The sequence below is a fragment of the Haemaphysalis longicornis genome, unplaced genomic scaffold (assembly GCF_048455015.1).
Source record: "Haemaphysalis longicornis isolate Haplotype H1 unplaced genomic scaffold, Haemaphysalis longicornis Haplotype H1 scaffold_9, whole genome shotgun sequence".
NCBI lineage: Eukaryota > Metazoa > Arthropoda > Arachnida > Ixodida > Ixodidae > Haemaphysalis > Haemaphysalis longicornis.
Genome location: NW_027526460.1, coordinates 18349382 through 18368948, shown reverse-complemented (window position 1 = coordinate 18368948; position 19567 = coordinate 18349382). Strand labels below are relative to the sequence as shown.

The following is a 19567-nucleotide window of genomic DNA, read 5'->3' as shown; positions in this document are numbered from 1 at the left end:
GCGCGAAAGTTAACTTTGGCACAATAAGGAGGAGAAACAAACGTTTAATCGAGTAGTCTATGTTGCTGGGTTGACCGACAGGTTCAGTAACATCTTTTCCATCAACCATTGCGTACTCTGCATGGGAATATCCCCAGGAGGTAAAAGGAGTGGAAGTGTTCGCGTCTTCGTCGTCAGTATTCCCAGCCATCCTTCATATTATTTTAAAGCGAAGCTTTCTACGCCTCACTGATGGCGTTCGACGTTGCGCCAAAGCGCACTACAGGAAGCGATTATAAAGGTAAGCGAAGACATCAAGCGCCTCAAGGGAAAAAAAAAAAAAAACCAACGTTCCCGCGGTCGGAATCGAGCTTGGGACCCTCGCGTTGTGAAGTCGCGTCCATGCGAATGAGCCATTCCAACTTTTTTTTTCTTTATTACCGACTTGCTACAGTGAACAAAAAACAAAACAATGACACATGCCTCCACACAACATAATGGGGAAAAACTTCAAACAATGACACATGCCTCCACACAACATAATGATAAAGCCCCTCCCACTGCTACGGGTGGCGCGTGTTAAAAGCGTTTCAGGTTAACTAGTTCATCCAATATGTTAGCCCAGTCAGGTTGCTCTCTTGCATTTTCATTACATCTCTGATATAAGCAATGCTTTCAATAAATTATTCCCTTGCCGATCGTGCATCCGGGTCTGCATGTCGCACGGCCATACGAGGTTTCCAGAGGCTGTGCAGGCTCAAGGCCATAAACATGTCAAGTGGCATGCCTCCATCATTACGCGTTGGAAGGAAACGTATTCCGTACGGAGATACCGGCAGTTCTTTCTTTAGTGTCCGCTGGAGAATGTCCCAGTGGAACACTGCGTCAGAACAGTCCAAGAAAATGTGTTCTATGGTTTCCAGTTTACCGCAGTGTCGACAATTCACTGACCCCGCTACAAGTATTCCTTTCTCCCGCAGCCAAGGACTGACGGGTCATTCCAACACGGTCAAAGTAGTTTGAATTTTGGGCTTTTACTTCGACTCAGGTTGCAGGAGAGAAATCTTCACGCTTTAGACATCTTTCTTTCAAGAAAGGGGCTTTGATTTTTCTTCTCTCTTCCCATTGAGGCCATAGGCCGTCCTCTTTGCAATAAGGTATATTATCAATTCAGTTCTCAGCTCCCACTCGTTTTATTCTCTCTGCTGCTTTACGTGCTTTACTTTTTCTTTATTCTATTTAATGATTTACTCAAACCTCTCCTGACGTTTCTCATTCACCCGGAGCTTGTATTCGTGTTTTTTCTCTTTAATTCAGCTTCCCTAAATGCATTCTGTTCACGATTTCCTTTTGTTCTTTAATCCCCCGTATTGTTCCACCCGTTGAGTGCCCCCTTCTTGGTCGATACCCCCGAGTGTGTGTGCGTGATTCATGTTCTTTGGGTTCATCCCCGTTACCACCATCATTTCACACGAAGCACTGGTTTCATGTCGCATCACAGGGATCGAAATCGAACGACGGATGCCTGGCCCTTGTGAAACAACACGAGTGAACAACAGCAGATCGAAAGCACAAGAAACGCTGCATGCATAACTGAAAGCCTTACCGAAAACATTCTGTCCTGTAAATACATGCTTACCCGCGCTGGGACAATCACAGTGAATAGCGAGAAAGCTACAGTGAAAGAAATATTCACGCTCTATACGGTCGTCCTCAAAATGCGGTGCCCGCAAAATACGTAAAATACGTGCTCGCAGAATTAGACTCACGTTCGTAAAATACTCCCGAGAGAGGAAATAATTCGCAAAATCACTTCGCAATAATTTGATCACATTTAATGCAGCCGTCAACGAACTTTACTTCTAGTATAAAAAAATGCGCCCATGCAATCTATACGGAGGATTAACCATCGAAGATAGAACGCGCGGCCGGTGCTTTTTCGCTTCCTCCGGTGCGCCGTTCTCACTTACCATAGTCGGTACATTCGAGGGTGTAGCTACGTCATCCATAAACCCAGTCAATCTATCTCCCCTTACATGTGCCTTCTCTTTGACCTGTTTTTTTTTTTTTTTCGCGCATGCGCATGGGGCTGCCCCAGAGGAGTTGTCTGCGTATACAGAACCCCCGACCTTTCCTTTCGCCTAGCCATATCAACCTTCACTTTAAAAAAAATCGCGTACGGAATTACCAATGCCGTCATCCTCTCCCGCGTCTCCACGCCAGCATGCTTACGATCACGTCTTAAACCATGGGTGAAAGAATTTTTGTTTTGCTTCAACGATACGGAACAGTATCCCGATACCATCCTCCTTCATTTCTGCATGACAACAGCAAGAAAGGAAGCACTACGTGCACAGAATTTTATGGCGCACAAATAAAAATAAACCCGAATATACTTGGGGTAATTTCTCAGTGTTTGGCGGGGACTAACGTGGTTACCCCACCGTTCTCAGTTTAACGCCAACCGGAGTGTACCTTAATCCAAACCACTAGATGGCAGCATTTGGTCCACAACAGGGTGCTTGTTGGAGCACGTTGAGTGACACGACGTTCTAACAGGCTGCTGAATGTATAAACAACGACAACAAAAGAAAAAAATTAAAGCCGCTTCACCCAACGTGAAAGCTGTCGGAAATGCAGAGCAGTGATTCGCTATAATGGACTACGGCGCCGTTCACGCTCAATGCCACCACCCATCACACTCCTCGCCTCCCTGTCTCACTCCTCTCTTGATTAATTGAACGGAGGTTTGTCCAATGCAATTCAAATTTCCCGCCTTCGCAGTGCTCGCGCGCCTCCTGCGTGGAACAGCACGAGCGGGAGTTCTGTTATTTTTGTGCATGCTTTCATCTCGCATGCGCCGTAGCCCTACTGCGCAGTTTGGAACGCGTCGTTTTTGGCGGCCACTTTTTTTCGGTTACTATCTTAAAAACCAACTCAACGGGTGTTCCTAACCAAATGGACGCGGGGGCTGCGGGTTAAGTACACATATTTCGCCTCAAATGAACCTGCGGTTTCCTTAGCGCTAAACAACGGAGAGATGTATGACAAGTGCTAGCGGTTCAGGAGTTTCCAATGGTTACGACTATATAAACCGCTCGTTTTTCAAAGCCTCTGTTTGGGTCCCTTACGCCGTAACGCCGTGGGGCTCTACTTGGGTCCGTTATCTCGCTGCGCCGCCTGATTCCGGCAGTGGATAGACATTGTGACAGCGAACAAGCTACGACGACAAGGCTGGCCCCTAAAGTGCTCTGCACTTAAAACTCCGGTTGCCCTCCGGTGTCGGTTTACCGCTACACCACTAGATGGCAGCATTTGGTCCACAAGAGGATGCTTGTTGCAGCACGTTGACCGACACGACGATCGAACGGGGAACCGTTCGCTCAACAACAACAACAACAACAACAACAACAACAACAACAACAACAACAACAACAACAACAACAACAACAACAACAAATAAATGAATCCTGGGCCATCTCCACTAACGTGAAACTTGAGGAGGAGCGAAGCATGCAGTGCATAAGTGTATTCTTGGCGTCTTGGCGTTTTTGCCAATGGAGATGAAAGCATTGGGGCTAGCCCACGGAGATGAAATGTTATAGAGCGAGGCGTTGGAAATCGAGTGTCCCGGTGTGATCTATTAGTATGCGTTACGTTCTAGCGCGAGGCGTAAACGAGCGTCCCGGTGTTTTAGAACCGTGACCACATCGACAATGACGTAAGACGACGACGACGGCATGAGACATCGATGACATGAGACGCCGACTGCCCGACCCCCTAAGGGGCTTAGCCCATGATAAGCAAAAACAACACTCAAAGAAAAATGACGCAAATATTTTCGCGCATGTTTCCTCCGTGTGCATTTGTCTCTTCTCTGCCGGAACCCGTCAAGATGCAGCCCGAGCGAAACGGACCCAAAGCATTGATTTACGAATAGGAATAATTAAGTGCGACCCGTATCGCCTGGCTAGTTCGTGACTCGTGCGTGGTGTACTGTTTGTCCTCTTCTTACGTCACAGTTTCCGCTGCCTCGCAATATTCACTTACAGTGTTGTTTGTTTACCACGGGATGTGGGATTGCGCTGTATTTTAGTGAGGAAGCCGTATGTCCGAACAAAGTATGCATAATAAATTAAACACAATGGCGTGAGCTGAAATTGTTCATTTTAGTGCTAAAATTACTGCTAAAATAGGCATTCAAAGCTTTGGACAGGACATCATTTACAGTATATCTAAATTTTTAGTGAACAGGTGTGTGTGGGGTATAGCTAAGTGTGTACTAAGGCGTGTCGAGATTTCAGCGGACGTTAAAGATCCCCAGGTGGTCAAAATTAATCCGGAGCCCTTAGCTGCTACGGCGTGCCTCATAACCCCGGCGTAGCTTCGGCGCGGTAAACCTTCAAAATTTTGAAAATGTATACTAAGGCGAGATATAAATTTACTGTAAGATTTACTTGAAAAGTTCATTCCAGCTGCCCAAAAAGTGACCGGAACGTCTAAAATATTACTGTGATACGGGACGAGCGTAGAAGTATCAGTGACGTGACAGTCAACAAATTGGGTACATAAATGCTGCGTATCTCTTAAGACCGTTTTTCAGTCTAGCCAGCGGCAGAGACTGACCTTCACCAGCCCGGAAGACATTACGCGCTCTCCCAGAAAGCCTAAGCGAGCACAAGTTCGAGCTTAAAGGGGGTGATTAAGCTGGCATCTTAGGCCTGTTCTTCAGCATCTTCAAGAAAACCTGCTCTTTGATGAACTTTACGGGCGAAGCTGACTCTCCCGCTATTAAACCTTTTTTAAAGACGATAGTCTTTCTTATGATACTTAAACGCAGAAATTTTACTCTGTCTGTATGTCTGTCTGTCTATCTGTGACTCGATTCAGCCACCCGGCCAAAGTGAAACAGAAACTGCGCAATGATCTTATATACTCACAGCCAACTCTAAACGCCTAAGTCCGGTGTTAATGCTCATACTTGTCAACGTTGTTGAACAAGTGCAACATTTGCAGTGTCATTTTATTAAAAAAATGACGGCTGCTTGGCTTTTGCGACAGTAAATTAAATACTACATCAACTGCATAAAACCGTTGCCTGCTGTTGCCCGCGCTACCTGGCGGCATTTCAGAAATAAAACGACAACAGTTACGAAAGGTTCCCCTAGATAGGTTCCACGTATCGTGCTTTGTCGACATTTGCAACGAAAGAAGCAGATACGCGGCCAGTTTTTTTTACGTAGAGCTCTACTCAGCCCATCAGATCCAGGGATAATGCAAGCGGGAAAATTGAAACTAGCTTCCAAGTGCAGCTGAAGCAAAGGGTTGCCCGACTTTGGCAGCAAACAATGTGGTGGGCCAAAAGCATAGCCAAGAAGCGACTACGGGAAAACTTAGCGTCTGAAGGGTTGCCATTGGAGACTCACCGTAATCGCAAGCTGCACGTCAACAGCTATGGCCGGAGGTCGTATCCCCTTTGGGTGACCGTATGTTGATTTTTTCACTGTATGAATAAAGTTTGTTAGTGGCCGAATTAAATGTGGATAAATTATTGCTGAGTAATTTTACGAGTGCATTTCAAAATCCCAAACACTCCAAAAATGTATTTCAACAACGGCCTAATTATATTAGGGGTATTTTCTGTTCAAAAAGATAAGGATTATAAGGCACACATTTTCGGACTACTACTTAGGAACGCGAAGAAGCGTGCGTCCGACTTAAAAAAAATATTAGCTATGTAAGACTTACAGCATTGGAGAGTAGCTTAACGATGTGAGGGTATTTTACCATGCTGATGAAGACGTCCCCGAAAACTGAGGTTTAACCGGTAAAACACATCGGCCGTAGTTTCGGTAGTTGCAACCCCAATCTCGTGGGTGGCAGAATGTTCTATCCACGACGCCAAACTAGCGGGTGCACTTTGATAGTAAACACAAAACATTGGTTGTTTCACTCGTCCCAGATATCCTGCGTTCTCCGCCATCTCGTATTTACAACCATTCTGCTTCCCGGACATCTAAAACCACGAGTTAGTACATCCTTCGAGAGGCCAACTTCAAGCTACGAACAGAAGAAAAAGATCCCGTAAAAAAAAAAAAAATACATGGAGGAGTAGGAAGAGTTTCAGATATGAAAAGTCTCAGCCCCGAAATGACAGCGCGACGAGGTTTAGTGTCTGACACTGTTTTCTTGTCTGTCTTGCCAAGAATAACCGAACTTGACGGGGAAGTAGAACGGGTGGAATGAAAAGAAACGGCAGACACGCTGATCGCCTGTTCAGCAATTCAGCAACCAAGAAAACACCTCGCAGGTTGCCAAACCACAAGTGAATGTAAAACTAGGAACGCAAGTCTTGTGTGTGTCTTGCGGCATGGAAGATGGCATACACGTCGTAAAACACGGCGCGCGCGCGGGCGACCCGAAAAACAAGGCTGCGCTCTGTTCCAGGCTGATTTCGCCTTACTTCCGCCAACAAGCGGAATCTGCATTTTCCGTGACAGAAACAGGCAGCGCAGTATGCGTCGGCTTCCGAGACTACTTCCGAGCTGGGTCTGCGAGAAATGCATTCGCCCGGATTTTATTTCAAGCCGTTACTCGGCGGGCCCGCGCATGCGCACTGCCGCGAAACCCAAATCCTGCTTGTTGTGTTGCGTATGTACTGCGGAAGACAGGTTGCATTCACACGGTCCCTTTTGCTTCGTCTACTTTCTTCGCACTTGGGACTACCCCATTCCCCTTCCACTCCCGCGCTACACTCGCGCCATATAGAAAGAGAGTTAGAGAAGCTCTGAGTTGGTTCATGTCTATGCAGGCGTGGCTGAATCTCGAAGCCGGATCGTCGAGATCGGCGCTGCCTGGTAGACGAGTGTCGGTTACTCAAGTAAATCATGATAGCTGCCGATCCCTATTAAACAAAGGGCCAAACATGGAAGAAGAGAAAGTGAGGCCATTCACTGCTCTGCTGATGTGTGCATGAAGCTGGATTGCAATTCACCGACTTATCCAAACCGGTAGGCTAAACAGGTATTGAGCCCTTGCATTCATATGAAGGTCTATTCATTCAGTCGTCTTTACATTTTTTCGCGTGTAGCCAGACGTATACTCCATTTAAGATAACGTACTTACTCGAAGGGCACTAAATTCCTCGACGGAAGCAAAATTCCGTGGTTTATAATATGGGAAAGAATAAGTAACTGCCAAACAGTTTCAGTTACACAATTTTATACACCGGCTGCCGACTGCGTTGATACATACACACTGGGCTGCGGCCAGGGGACATTTACGAGTCAGAACTGACTCTAAGCGGTGGGGGGCCAGTCCAAAGTCCGATGGGCAGCCTCCCTAGAGCATGCGCGGACACCCGCACCATCCGGCGTGACCGTACACAGGCAGATGTTGTCGGGGTCAGAGGCACGTTACCCGGTCGCCGGTGGCGATGTCGGCGGCGCATCCGGCACACGCTTTCCTCGTGTTTCGGCAATCGCGCCGTTGCGGGCCAAGCCCTTATAACATCGCGCACGAACACATTCGTTTAACCCAATTTCGGCGCCGACCGGGGCCCGGCCGCAAAACGGAAGTAAAAACGGAAGGTGAACGCTCAGTGCTCCCGCCGCGCCTGCGTCGTCTTCGCAGCGGTCAGCAATTTCGGGGCCAGCCTAAACCGCTAGGGCCACTGTGAGGGGGCGCCCGAAATCGGACGACGAGCCAGTCTAAAATTGCAGAGCGTATGGCGCGTTATTCGAAGGTTGCGCGTGCGGGCAATTCGTACCTTAGGGGAGGATAATTTTTTCCGTCACTTTGCATCACACATTTTAGCCCCTTACTCGCCACAATTTAATCAACGTATATAATGTGCTGCTGTGGCAGCAACGCACGCTGTACAAACATGACGTTAAAAGCTTCCCTTGCAGTGAACGTCCAGCCAGCGTGGCATGAGTCATTAAGGCATAGGCTACAAGTCAGAAAGGACCCAAGATCAACGCCGACATCGTTTTTTTTTTTCTTCACTAGCTGAAAAACTGCTTTCCACAAACAGAGGCGATATAAAGGTTGGTAGGCTAATATAGAGACCTTTCGCACTAAAACTGCGGTTCTATAGTTAGCAGTCATTTTGTTTGGCCCCTCTCTTGAGCCGACAAAGGCGAAGACGACAGTGGAGGTAGCTGTTTCTGATGATTGATTGATTGATTGTGGGGGTTTAACGCGCCAAAGCAACGCAGGCGATGAGGCGCGCCGTAGTGGAGGGCTCCGGATTAATTTTGACCACCTGGGGATCTTTAACGTGCGCCGGAATCTCGTACACACGGGCGTTTTTGCTTTTCGCCTCCATCAGAAAAGCGGCCGCCGCGGCCGGGAATCGAACCCGCGACCTCGTGCTCAGCAGCGCAACGCCTTAGCCACTGAGCCACCGCGGCGGGTCAGGTAGCTGTTTCTGCTCCTGCAAGCCGAGCGACTACACCGTGATCGGCCGACACCGCGCGTACACAGCTGCGATGGATGCTTAAAACCACATTTGCTCCGTCTGAGCTCGCTGGTTGGAGTCGAAGCGCGGACTTCACGGCGCGGTACCCGAAAAACTGAGAGCGCACGTGACTTTACGCCCACACGCGCGTGACGGTCACAGTTTCGACGTTGCGGCAGACTTTTAGCGCGTCGCTTCTCTGTTCTATTTTGTTTTATCCCGTCGGTTTCCCCCTCTCGCTCCTTCACTGTTCGCTCGCTCGGTCGAAAGCCTTGCCAGCGCTGTTCGACAAATTCACGATTTCGTGCAACGCGTGCCTCGGGTTACTTTACCCTACGTGACGCGTCGAAGGTGCAGCCGACCTTTAAGTGCGCCTGTTCCGGCTCCGTGTCCCGGATGGACTGCGGAGCGGCAAGGAACATCCAAGGCAGTGTGTCACGAACGCCGAAAGGGCCGCTTCCTCCCCGGATATCTTATCAGCCGACGTTCGCCCGTAGGAGAAGCGAGAAATGCCGTGAGCTTGGTCATGACTGATAAAGTATCGCGGCACGCGCGCGAGGTGGACGTGACCCTCCGCGAGTTCGGGAAGGTGTGTTTCGGCCGTTCCTCTTTTGCGTCCGGATGCGGTTGCTCCAGTTACGAAAGAAAAATGACGGGCGTTAACAACTTTCCCGTTGTCAGAACTGGTCCGCAGCACTCTCTCCCTGATTCCTGTATGACGCACACCTTATAGATTATTTCATGGGTTGAGTATACAACACCCTCTTGGCCCAAGTGTAACCGAGCCGTTCTAAACACCAATTTAAAATTAAAAATTGTTTTTACGTTGCGTTCACCGTTAAGTGGGTGTGCCCGTCTGTAACGTTTTATGTGCCACAGTTTCGCCTCATAAAAAAATACTTTTTATGAATTACTCTCGGTCCTTCGTAGTTTTATGAAAAACCGCCAATATCGCCCTCTAAACTAATGTCTTTTTACCAATGCAATAATGTTTAGTAGTAAAGCCAACTTTAACAGGGTTCGGTGTTTTGCAGATTTTGCGTTCGCTCCACGTATTTAATAAAAAGGTGCCAGGAACTTCATACATTTATATCAGTCTCCTTACATCGCAGGTGAAAATTCTAACCGGAAATGCATTTGTCGTGATAGCTAAGCCTAACTTAAATGGGCTAGGCTTATGCCGCTTTATAGAGATATTAGCGGTAGTACCCGGCGATGCCCTGGTGGGCCGGCACTTATGGGTATAACACTTGTTCTCTTATTTCTTACTTGTCATAATTAGGTACTTCAACATGAAGTTGTGCACACTTAGGAAGCCCCGCTTGCTGGGAATACATAGGCTCGTATACTATAGCGGAGGCGTGTGGTAAAAAGAAACACCTGAAACTCGTGTCATTGGAACCCTCCCGAAACAAATTCCACCAAGATGATGAGCTAAAATGACGACTTGCCGATGGGACGTGTTATCGCAGTAGGTATGAACGACACTCATCAGTCATGCATAGTGGCTTTTGATTCATTGATTGTAGGGTTTAACGCGCCAACGCAACGCAGGCGATGAGGCGCGCCGTAGTGGAGGGCTCCGGATTAATTTTGACCACCTGGGGATCTGTAACGTGCGCCGAAATCTCGCACACACGGGCGTTTTTGCTTTTCGCCTCCACCAGAAAAGCGGCCGCCGCGGCCGGGAATCTAACCCGCGACCTCGTGCTCAGCAGCGCAACGCCTTAGCCACTGAGCCACCGCGGTGGGTTGCATAGTTGCTAACCCGGACATCGGTTGGTACTACCGCTAGTTAGTCATAGTTTTATCTTAAATAACACGGAATCCTACGGGAGGCGCGTGGTTGCAGAAAGTCCCAACAGATGGCGAGCGCTCTGCGAACGCCGGGAAATTGTACTGAATTCCACATCCAGAGGGGCGTAACTTAAAAAAACCCCGCTGGCCTCTTTATACGCGTGTTAGGACAAAGTACTGAAATTGGTTTTTCCACAATTGTATGGGCAACACTTGCAAGCAAAAACAAAATGAATATATGAACAGGCTGTATAGTTATCGAGGAATGATTGTCCCTATTAGGGGGCTGTCATGGAAGAATGCTGTAAAACAGTGTTTAGGTAGCTGAGTATGTTAGCGATGTCAACAAAAACTAGCTCAATATCTCAAATGGCTTGCGATAAAAAAATAAATATCTGAGAAATTATTTCACCAGTTTTCACTCTCTCCGTGGTCTAATGTTTAAGATGTTCATCAATATTGAGCTCCTACATCATAACCACAATGTGCCCATGAATTTTGAAGCCGTTTGAAACAATAGTTTGGCTAGGCTTTGGCGTCACCTGTTGGGCCTTTTCGGCTCGTCAGGCATTTCATTTCAAGAAAAACATTTTCTCCCTTTTACCGGCGTCGCAGGGCGAAATCCTTAAAACCGGTTTTGTGAATTTGTATGAGCAACATTTATCAACAAAACCAATTTGATAAAAAAATCAGTGAAAAATTTATTGCAGCACCTTGAGGAATCGTCCAAATAGTGTCGGTTACGGCCAAACCATAAAAAAAAAACTTTTTAGGTATTTTTAAGGGCTACATGTATCAGTAAAAAGCGCTTCGATAGATGGACACCAGGGTGAGCAAGATAATCACGAATTTCCGAAAACACAATTTCTCTCTTTTCCTTGGTTAGGAGCACAATTTTAAAAAATCCCGCCTTAGAGAGTCCTTACGTTGTGACACAAATGTACTTCCGAAATTTCAAGTCTCTAGGGGCCGCATTCTGGGACCCTCCTCCACTCTATTTGCCCCCTCCACTCGGCTGAAGGGTAGGTATCCCCAATGCTTATGCATGGGGAAATCTATTTCAAGGACCTTCTCCACTGAAAGTTCGAGTGGAGAAAGGACTCAGAATACTTGAGTAGGTCTGGCAGTTTTGTCTGGACGTTGGTGAGTCAATGATCCAGTCAGTCAGTCGGGCACTTCTCTTTTTAGGTATGGATACGGGGTTTTGTGAGGTATTTAAAAGACCCAAAGGCTTTCCTAATTTGATATCAGACTGCTCCTATTGTCCCCTAGATTTTTTTCTCCCAACAGCGAATGTGTGTGCAATAGAGAAGCCAGCTTTAAAGGATCTTGGCACATAGCAGAGGGGCTTACGCATTTGTCCGACATTACCCACTTCGGAGTTTCGGCAATGTTTTACAATGTAACTGTTACAGGCTAACTTCCCCGTTTTTCTTTGTTGCCTGCATACACAGAGCAAATCCTTTCCCTCCTCCTCACTTCGGCACACCCTCTCCCTTCGGCCACCTGTTTGCCTCCAGCACTTCTTATTTTCATATAAGATGGCGAAAATTGTCCCTAAAAATGTCTTCTCAGCAATGAATTTGTGTTTAGAAGTGAAGTCGACTTTAAGAAAATTGGTGTCAGCGTGGTTTTTGCAAGGTGGCTTTTCCGCATTAAACGCTTCCCCGGTGGGACGGCGCGGTTCGAGCGGTAGTTTGTGGCCAACGAATAACCCACAAACATCTCCGCTGGTTATTCATCTTCGCAAAGTGGAATGGAAATGAAACGTTTATTAAACGCTTATTAATGAAACGTTTATTAAACGCGTGTAACACTTAAGTAAGTAGACAGATAAACACACGAATGAATGAATAAATGAATGAAATTAGTGAAATATGAGACGTTGAACGACTCATGTTGAGAAAATTTATGAGCATTAAAACGCTGCATATCATTTCAGAGGCGTTAATGGAGTGGAAAATTGGACAGTATCGCTTTAATAAGGAGCTCAACCTAAACTGTTTTATAAATACGTTATTACGATTCCTTGGCTTGGAGAGCTCGTCTTCGCAGTCTTCTGTGAAAGAGGCAACACACACTAAGCTATTTGACCACTAGAAGAAGGCGCGAGTCAATCGAAGCAAACGTGGGCTTCCCTGTCCCCGGGGAACAGCTGCTGTTGTCCATATGGGACAACAGTGCCTGTGTTGTTTGTTTCTCTCGTTCTTAGTGCCGTCTTCTGCGCTGTTTTTTGACGCTCAAGTGTACCAACAACAAGCCGTTCTGTACACTCTCTCCCCTGTTTATATTCACACTTTTCACACCTTTTCGAAGTGGCAGCATGGCACAGGATCTGCCGGCTTGCTCGGCGCCATTCGGCGCTCTGTCTCCGCTCGGTAGGTTGCGGGCGGCTCACTTTGGGAAGTATGGCACAAAAGAAAAAAAAAAAAAAAAGAAAAAAAAAGAAAGGGGGAGCAAAATTTAAATTTAAATATTTATTTCTGAACAAACAGAGCATCGTTTGCCGTCAAGTCAAAGCCGAAAGAGAGCTAAGATATAACTTTGGATTAAACAAATGCTAGCGGCACCCGCATTTATTTATTTATTTATTTATTTATTTATTTATTTATTTATTTATTTATTTATTTATTTATTTATTTATTTATTTATTTATTTTTTTATTTATTATACCTTCAGGGCCAGAGGCATTACAGAGGGAAGTGGGTTACAAAAACAAGGCAAAAATGCATGAGAATACAACAAATACTGTAAAAAACAAATTATACTGGTTATACAATATTGACTAATGCATTGTCAAATAAACGGTTATCATTTATGGCCACGACATTTAGGGGAAGGCGTGATGTTCCAATCCCGTGATGTTCTCAGGATGAATGATTCGGAAAAATGTCGCGTGCTGCTATGTGTTGCGGTTGATTAGAAATGTATTGCGGTTGATTAATGAGTTGGTTGCGTAGAGTGGGATGATGGTATAGTTTGTGAAACAATGTAAGACCAAAAGTGGTGCGACGGGAAGCTAAAAATTGAAGCCCGATAATGAATTTCATGGACGAGATGCTTGCGGTATACGGTTATAGGTGGAGTGAACGTAGCGAACAGAGTTATTTTGCACCATTTCACAAAAAGTAATTAGATTATCGCGGCAGCGGTCGCAGACTGGCGTAGCATACTCGAGTTTTGATCTGATTAGTGTTTTACAAAGAAAACGTTTCAATTAGGTTGGGAAGTTTGAGAAGTTACGGCGCAGATAACCCAACATGCGGTTAGCTTTGCTAATGTTCTATGTGGAGCGTCCAATTTAGGTTAGCTGAAACGTAGACACCTAGGTATTTATAAGTAGAGACGGGCTCTAACGAAACGTTGTTCAAATAGTATACAGGGGGGCTGTTAGTACTCCATGATATGCACATGACTTTACATTTAGACACGTTTAGTTCCATAAGCCATTCATTACACCCAGTTAGTTACCTTGTCAAGATCGGATTGAAGTAGGTTAGTGTCAGTGTCAGTGCTAACTTCGCGAACAATCACGCAATCACTTGCAAATAAATGGATGTTGGAGGATACGACAGTCGAAAGGTTGTTAATGTAGATAAGAAGCAAAAGACGACCAAGAACCGATCCCTGGGGAACTCCAGAAGAAACGGGGCACATAAAAGAATTAAAGTTTTTAGCAGTAACGAATTGTGAACGGTTAAGAAGGAAATACTCGATCTTAAACACGGTAACGTCAAGTTTAAGTCGTCGGTTTAACTTAAAAAGTAGACGTCGGTGACATACGTTACCAAATGATTTGGAAAAATAAAAAAAACGCAATCAGCTTGAGAAGAACTGTCTAAAATACTATGTAACTGGTGAGTAAACGATTTAAGCTGAGTATCACACGAAAAAGATTTTCGAAAGGCATGTGGCGCTGATGCAAAAAAATAGGTTAGATTCAAGAAAATTTACAAGGTTGGTGAAAACTATGTGTTTCAAGAATTTACAACATGTACTTGTTAAAGAAATGGGGCGGTAATTCAATAGGGAAGATTTTCTTCAGATTTGTGCAATGGAGCCACCTTCCCTATTTTCCATTGACTCAGCAGAGTAGATGTATCTAATGATTGCTGAAAAATCTTGGTTAGTATAATAGAACTAAACGAAATTGTAGTTTTTAGAAACTTTGCATCAATAAGCTCGCGTCCAGGAGACGAATGGTATTTTAATCTATAAATTAATGAAGCGACACCCGGTGCTTCGAGAAGCACTGTAGGCATGCATTGTGATGCAACCAAAGGAATCTGCAGGGGGGAGCACAATTTGTGAAGTTGTAGAGAAGTTTTCAACAAATGAGAGATTCAACACAGACGCGCATTGGTGGGATGGAATGGCATTGCCTGAAACATCTTCTAAGAGTATATTGTCGTCGCAGGACGGGTTAACTAATTTTCAGAAATTTCTAACGTTAGTCTCCAGACTGGATGGGAGGGTTGTCGACAAAAAGTAATTTTAGCAGTTTTAAGAGCGGGCACGTAAACGTCGGAAGCGGTCTTATAGGCAGCCCAATGAGAATTATTAGGAGAACGCCGTGCTGATCGAAAAGGGCGCTTTTTCTTATTAAACAGACGTTTCAAATGAGAGTTATACCATGGTGCTAACGGATTACCAGTGAAGTGCTGTATGTATGTAGGTATGTAGGTAGGTAGGTAGGTATGTAGGTAGGTAGGTAGGTAGGTAGGTAGGTAGGTATGTATGTATGTATGTATGTATGTATGTATGTATGTATGTATGTATGTATGTATGTATGTATGTATGTATGTATGTATGTATGTATGTATGTATGTATGCATGTATGTATGTATGTATGTATGTATGTATGTATGTATGTATGTAGGTAGGTAGGTAGGTAGGTAGGTAGGTAGGTAGGTATGTACAACGTTATTAGATTGTTCTAAAAACGTTGGGTATGTAGGTAGGTAGGTAGGTAGGCATGTATGTATGTAAGTATGTATGTATGTAGGCATGTATGTATGTATGTAGTATGTACGTACGTACGTACGTACGTGATGTATTTATTTATTTATTGGCCCAGTAGATTGAATGCTGCTACCAGAAGCATCTTCCCTGGGGAACTGCTCGTTTGTCGTTTTAAAAAAAGGTAAAAACGACAGAAGAGGGCGTCCAGAAAACGCGGACACAGCGTTGTGTGTGTATGCAACATTTTGTTATCATTATCTTCCTTTTAAAGCGAAGCTTTGGTGTCCTCAGTGATGCCGTTGTACACCAATGCCCTGCAAGAAAGCTAACTTTCCTTGACGCTGATGATGAGTGATCGTTAATGAAGTAAGAGGAAAAACGCTTCCCGTGGCAAGAATCTAAGCTCGTTATGAAGCCGGCGTCTATCCGATTGCTTCAATTCCACATGGTGAAAGTGAACGCCAAAGAGCAGGTCCAGATTAGCCCCGTACAACCCAAAACGACACGTTAGGCCTACAGAATGCACACCGAGACTTGCTGTTTGTGTTCCAGAAAAGCGGTGCGTACCTCCAGAGTAGCACAAATTTGCATTGTGGCATCGGCCAACTAAAGAATCCAGCGCTAGAAAGCTTCGCGTTCAACCATTGTCGTTGTTAGACGGAGGGGTGCATGATTTTTAAGTTACCCCTTTTTTAGAATGGGTACCAAAGCAGTAATTGCCCTCATCGGCCTCACCACAGTTATTCCTTGTGCGTTACCAAGCTTTAAAGTTTGATACCTGAAATAAATTGACTTCATCATTTTTTTTGTTCAATAAAGCAGGGCCAATTCGCCCTCTCATTGTCTCCAATTCCCCCTTAACTCTTCGCAGCATTTAAGCTGTCGGTGTGACGGTTGATTTTCCCCAATAAAGAGGCCGGTTGTCAAGGGGGTAGTGTAATTTCTTGAGGCATCACAAAAACCCAAGGCTGCAGCCTAATTTTAACTTCGTGCTCTAAGCATTTTAGCAACATGACCATATTGGGCTTAAAAGAAAATAATACTAGAGGGAACATAAATATTGCGATTTATAACCGCACTAGTGCAGCGTATTGACGTTCGAAGACCGGTCGATCCCCCCTTTGCTTGGTGGCTGCAAAGTGTCGAGAGGCTGAATTTTTAGACGAATGAATTCGTGCAGGAAAATAGGCTGAAAGGTAGACCAGTCCTTTTCAAATGGGGGTCCGCGGATTCCGGGGATTTCGTGAGGGCGTATCAGGGGTCTGTGAAGCCTTAGCAAAAGCTCCGCCTCCCCCCTCCCTCCACGGTCACCACTCCCAATTCATTTCTCTATTTTTTTTAAACCTTGTTGCCAGTGTGAAAATGGGGCTTCGCTCATGACATGTACGTTTATTTTTCTCTGCGTAGCACATTTTTTTACGTTGGCTTTTCGCACAACGCCTCAGCTCTGCATAAAAGCCTGACGCACAAAAGGCAGCACATACGCCTTTGGGTGATTTTAGCTGCAAGAAAAAAATCGCTTGACATTATGACACGCATCAGCATAAAAGGTAACATCTATCGGCTGACATGGAATATGTGTGAGCGAATTTACCCACATGACCAAAGTGTTTGAGATTACTACACGGAACAAAATTGTTCATCGTGAGGTCCTCCATCCCTTTTGCAAGCACAAAAAGGGGTCCCCGGTACCTTCATGGTTGAGAACCACTGCGGTAGACGAAGCAGCTCGGCTTTTCATACGAGGTACATTAGCACTGTGCTTGGATGAGATACGCAAGCCTAAAAAATGGCAAAGAAAACTCCCGAATAAAGCTGCCCCAGAAAGACCGGCATTATAATAGCTGACAGCCGCTTTCACCAATCACGCCGCACGAAGCAGGGAAGTTTTATATATGAGTGGTTCCACAGGCCGCACAAGCAGTAACTCGGGAAGCTAACTTAACCAAAACCAAAAATACTGTCCGACTATCAGTCCTGCTTGAAGGGAAATTTGATCTCTTGCAGCCTTCCGAGACGTAGCCACAAATAATTTCCGGACTGTAAGGCCATGTAGCACCAGGGACGACCATCATCGGGATCCAGTAACCCAGTTGCATTCGAATGGGATTCTGGGGTAACGCAAAGGAACCCTACGCTCTCAGCGCCTAAATTGCGCACGGCTGGGCGCCGTTCTATTCAGGTCCCGTGTTGACCCGTAGGTTTCATCCATTTTGTCTTTGTCTGCTGTCGACACGGCTTTAATGTAGAAGGCGGCTGCGCAAATGAATATCGAGTCTTGAATGGTTAGATTGCAAAGGTGGCAAATGGTGGAAGTCACGCTTCTTGAGTATTGCCTTTTTTTAGCCTCACGAGCCGCCGTGCTGTGCCGGAAAAGTCATCGATGCAGCGACCGGTATCGTTCCTGGAAGCCGGTTTCTGGTGGCCGAAGCTTTCTCACTGCGCTTTCTCCCAAGGTATTGTAACGTTGCCATTCATGAAGGCTTATAAAAACTGTGGTTGGTTCCTCTGTCATAGGAATCAGTAAAACACGACAGCGAAACGCGCAGTGAAATCTGCAGAGCATGATTTGCGGGTCGGTGGCGGTCATGTGGGTGTGCTTGGCGAGTGACGTCCTGCTGGCGGGTAACTTCTGCAAAGGTGTACTGGCGTCATTTCCGTGACAAATATGACGTCAGTGAAATCTTGGGGAATCGCGGCATAACACACTTTCATGTTAAATATAAAACCTGAAAACGAACAATCCTAAGTATAACGAACTATTTAGTACTAGAGGTTGCTGCCCCGCAAGAAGACCCCTGTGTGAAGGGGTACACCCTTTACAGGCCGCTTGCTTCGTTGTACTGACGTCACTCCCGTGACGGATATGACGTCAAGCGAAATCTTCATGCATGCGGGAATAAAACACTTTCGTGTTAAAAAAAATAAGAAACATAAACTAATGACCCCCCCACCCCTGAACCATGCTGCCGATTACCGGAGTTCTTATTTCAATACATTTTCGAAAAAAATCTAGACGTTTACTACGTTTACTATACAAAATAATTAGCCCCAAATGCGCGATGTTAGCTTGCACACCAAGCTCACCGCCATGGTCCCCGTCAACTAACTCTTTGTTAACATAAAGTTAAATAGTTTCACAAATAAACATAAATATTCTCATTGTAGAAAGTGCGCACAGGTCACCAACATTGCCTCATGTATTTTATACTACAATAATTCACTGGTGGGAAGAGAAGTGTGAGTTCTGTGATGTGCGTTTTTACACGTTCTCACTACAGACTAGCTCGAGGATATGAAGATACGAAAATGTGAACATATGAAGGATAGCGTATAAAGTAATGAAGATCTAAGCCAAAGAGATCAAATAGAAGATTTGTTTAAGAGGTCCTTTGCTCGTCGAACGCTCCTTCCATTCGCATTGATAGAGTTCACCTAACATCAAAGCCGCGAACACATCCCCAACACGCGTGGAGCCCTTTCAAACCTAATGAGAGCAAACACAGCTGCTGTTCGCGTGCACAAGAATGCATTCGTGATGATTGCGTTCCAGAGTTTCGCAAACATCTCTTCTCTAAACATTCCCCTTTTAAGCGCTACACGCGTGTTTGTATACGACGCCCAATCAAAGGAAGACAGGTCGAAGATGCTTCCTACCGCCACGCACTCAGCTATTTGCTCGCGGATGTATACGGACGGATTAAAAATACTCGTGTAGACGAGACAAGCCTTAATGCGCCAGTCCGGCGTCTCGTCCGCGACGGCGCGAACCTTCAACCTGCTCATCAGGGGTCCCTGTTTTCGGGAACACGTGTCAAAGGTGACATGCGCCTCGCTTCGAACGCCGGCGCTATCATCCAGTCCCTCCCGCTCCAAGCGAGCGGCTCGGTTGATGCTGCCGTGTAGGGCGCGCTCCGATCTTGACAACGACCGCTCTCTTCCCATCGGACGCAAAACGCAGGAAAGTACAACGCCGCTGGCATGGGTCAACAACGCCCATTTCGTCGAGAGGAAGACCCCCTGCTTGTGTTCACTGCATTAGCGGCCGCTGGCGATCGCCCCGAGGCGACCTTGGGGCGTCTCTCCAGGGTCCTCTCCGCAGACAGACCCGCTGCCGTTTCGCACTTGAGCCTCCGCCCCGTTCCTGCCCTCTGACTCGGTGAAGTCCTCGGCCTTGAAAGGGTCGCGACCTACCTCGTACGAGTGTGCCGGCCGTTCCGTAATGAAGAGAGCAGCGAAGCCGCACTGGGGAAACAAGGAAATACAATGGGGAAATGAATGGAAATGACAGCTGGTGTGGAGGCACGAAGCGTGTGTCATGGTTGCAGCATTGCAAATACATCTGCGCGAGTTGAGTGTGAGCGTTTT

The 19567-nt window shown here is 46.0% G+C and overlaps 1 protein-coding gene across 5 annotated transcripts in view; it reads right to left on the bottom strand.

Annotated features, from left to right (window-relative positions):
- Srrm1 (Serine-arginine repetitive matrix 1) overlaps positions 1-19567 on the bottom strand; it is a 310368-nt gene that overhangs the window by 90564 nt on the left and 200237 nt on the right. The gene's annotated exons all lie outside the window — the stretch shown is intronic.